General features: G+C 55.8%; 1 pseudogene; it reads left to right on the forward strand.

Moving 5' to 3' along the window:
• The first annotated feature begins 695 nt into the window (after positions 1-695).
• LOC103805487 lies at positions 696-1,276 on the forward strand (annotated as a pseudogene).
• The last annotated feature ends 2,354 nt before the right edge of the window (positions 1,277-3,630 follow it).

The following is a 3,630-nucleotide window of genomic DNA, read 5'->3' on the forward strand; positions in this document are numbered from 1 at the left end:
ACCCCCTTTCCCAGCCATCCTACCTCTTCCAGATCTCAGACTTCCCTTTTGCTTGTCCCTAGGACCCCCATGCCATGCCTCTCCCAGACCCTAGACCTCCCTTTTCTCAACACCAGGGACCTTCTGAACCCCCTTTCCTGCCCATCCCGAGCCTCCCCACCCTGTGACACCCTTTTCTCGACATTGGAGACCTTATCTGGCACTGAGACCATCCTGAACCCCCATTCCCAGGCACTGGGACCGTCCTGCACCCTCTTACCCTTCATTAAAACCCCTAGCATCCCCTTTCCTGCCCAGCCACCCCTTTTCTTGACCCTGGGATGCCTCTGCGCTCCCTTCCTGGGCACCAGAACCCCCCTGCATCCTCTTTTCCTGCCCTAATACCTCTCCTTTCCTGGGCATCCCACCTCTTCCAGCACTGCCATTTCCTTCAGACTAGGACTCCCTAGGCCCCCATTCCTGCCTTTCCCAACTCTCCCTTTCCTAAAAACAGGATCCCCAGGGCCCACATTTCCAGCCATCCTGGGACTCTCCTGGGCATAGGGGACACCCTAGATCCTCCATCCCACTTTTCCCCACCTCCAACCCCCCTTTCTTTGAACCTGAGACCCCCTAACTCCCTCCCCAACTCTCCCAGTTCTCTGTTTCCTTTCCCCATGGACCTCCCCAGGTCCCCAGATCTCTGTGCCCCCCAGTTCTCCACTCCATGTGGTACCTGGACATGGCAGTGTTGGAGCCCAGCCCAGGGGTGCCCCAGTACCTGTCCTTGGGATATGTGAATGGGATCCCCATCATGCGCTACAACAGCGATTGACGCTGGATGGAGCCACAGACATCATGGATGGAGGCCGGAGCCAAGCCAGGATTTTGGGATACTGAGACACGTAGGGAGGAGAGGAACCAACACTTGGATGCTGGCAACATGGGGACACTGTGGGGCCAGTACAACCAGAGTGGAGGTAAGTGGGGGGAGCTGGGTCTGGTGTCTGTGGGGCTGGGATGGGGTCTGTGGAGCTGGGATGGGAACTGTGAGGCTATGACATGACTCCATGTGTCCCCCCCCTTTCCATGGTGCCGTGGGTTTATGGCTGTGACCTCCTGTCCAACAGGGGTGTGCGCAGATCCCCTCGGACTAGTTATGGCAGTCGGGATTTCCTCTCCTTCCAGCTGGGATCCAGGATCTTTGTGGCAGCTGACAGTGCTGACCAGGTCACCAAGTGGCACTGGGAATCTGAGGGGGTTGTGGCTGAGCAGTGGACGAATTACCTGGATTGGGGTTGGGAAGGGACGTGGATCTTCCCAGTGGCATTCCAGGGATGCTGTGCTGTGGGGGCTGATCCTGCATTATTTCTGTAGGGAGGAGGGACAGGAATGGATACAATGTGGCAGCCAGTGAGTACCAGTGGTGGATCCAGCTCTGGATCCCTTCCGTGCAGATCTCAGGCTGGATCCTGGGATGAATTCCAGTGCATGATCCATGATGGAATCTCATGGATCTTCTTCAGGACCTTCACAGGAATAGATGTGCAAACCAAGAGCTCCACTGTGGGTACAGAGCAGGATCAGGGTGGGATTTCAGGAGAGAATGGTGGCAGGATGGATGGAGTGGGATTGGGGAGCACCAGGACAAGACTCCAGAGCAGGATCAGGTGGAATTCCAGGGTGGTGTCAGGGCTGAACCCTGAAGCAGCATAAGCCACAATGGATGGAGCGGGATCAGGTGGGATTCTGTTGTTGGATTGGGGTGGGATTCCACAGCAGCTTTGGCAGGACTGATGGAGCAGGACTGGGGTGGGATGGATGGAGTGGGATCAGGTGGCATTTCATAGCAGCTCCCGCTCTCTGTGGGCTCCACAGCTGGATCCATCCCATGGGATGGGGACAGAGGTGACCCTGTCACCTGCTCTCATCCCGGCAGGATTCACCACCTAAGTGGTTCTTGTGTGAAAATCGCTTGCTTTGGGCAACAAATCCTGGTTCCCTCCTCTGGCATCCAGCAGTTCCTCTCTGGGAACCAGCATTGGGAATAGGGACAAAGGGGACTTGCATGGGGTTACCTGGAGCAGCTTGGGCACACCGGAAATGGGAATGGGAACACCAGGAATGGAAATGGGGACACCAGGAGTAGGTTAGAGACATGACACCCAGACCTAGCTCCATCCTCTGGGATTTATTTCCCTCTCTGTGTCCCATGTCCAGGAGCAGAGACCGAAGGGACACAGGCACCAGAGAGACACTGGGAGGGAGACATGGGGGATGTGCAGACATAGGGACACAGGGACATGGGTGACAGGGACCCACAGGACACCGGGATTGGGGATCCCAGGGACATGGGTAGCCAGGGGACAAGGGGACACTGGGATGAGGGACATGGGGACCAGGGATCATAGGGACATGGGGGACATGGCAGTGAGGATCCAGGGGACATAGAGACCCAGGGAGCACTAGGAATTGGGATCCAGGGGATGTGGGGACCCGGGGACCCCTATGGACCAGGGCCAGCTGGGAGAGGGACCCCGGGCAGAGGGGGGCCAGTAATGGGATGAACCAGGATCTGGTCAGTGTCCATCAGGCTCTTTGGCCCTGAAACTCTTTGGTTTTGGGGTCAAAGCTGTTTCAGGCAGCCAAAGCTCAAATCTCCCTCACTGACACTGTGTTGAGTCTCCCCGTTCTTTTCCTTCCCATCTCCAGTGCTCCAATGGCTTTTCCCACTGGCTTTCAATTCCCTTTTGCTCCTCCTTCTCCTTGGAGCCTTTTCCTCGTTTCTCTGGGCTGGTTTGCCTTCAAACCCTTTGCTCCCCAGGGGAACAGCAGCAAGCCCAGTGCCTCGGGGTCAGCTGGTCAGGAGGCCATTCAGCATGGCCAGCCCTGCAGGGAAATGACTTCCACCCAGTTCAAGGAGCTGCCAGACTGGATAGCAAATGGCTGCACTGGTTGAGAAATGACTGCAGACCCCTGGGGAGGGGAGACCATGGTGCCTTAGGCATCACCCCATTAACAAGCCCCACTTGGCTGCATTTATTCAGCAAAACAAGTGAAATAATCATCTTCTTGCATGGTGAGTTGCCCCTGGCTGGGTGCCATGTGCCACCAAAGTTCCTCACCTGGGCAGGGAGAGACAGGTAGATGGAAAACATCTGTCAGGGAGAGATAAGGTAATTCAGAAAAAAACTGTGGGTTGGGACAAGGCTGTTTGCTAAAGCAGAGCAAGGCAAGGATTGAAAGTGAAATACTTCTTGCATGGTGAGTTGCCCCTGGCTGGGTGCCATGTGCCACCAAAGTTCCTCACCTGGGCAGGGAGAGACAGGTAGATGGAAAACATCTGTCAGGGAGAGATAAGGTAATTCAGAAAAAAACTGTGGGTTGGGACAAGGCTGTTTGCTAAAGCAGAGCAAGGCAAGGATTGACCCCGTGGGATCACCCCTGTGCCACCAAAGTTCCTCACCTGGGCAGGGAGAGACAGGTAGATGGAAAACATCTGTCAGGGAGAGATAAGGTAATTCAGAAAAAAACTGTGGGTTGGGACAAGGCTGTTTGCTAAAGCAGAGCAAGGCAAGGATTGACCCCGTGGGATCACCCCAGGCTGAAGCAGGACAAGGATTCCTCTCCCTGAGGGGAAGCATCAGCAGG

The sequence above is a fragment of the Acanthisitta chloris genome, unplaced genomic scaffold (genome assembly GCF_000695815.1).
Source record: "Acanthisitta chloris isolate BGI_N310 unplaced genomic scaffold, ASM69581v1 scaffold34197, whole genome shotgun sequence".
Classification (NCBI taxonomy): Eukaryota; Metazoa; Chordata; class Aves; order Passeriformes; family Acanthisittidae; genus Acanthisitta; species Acanthisitta chloris.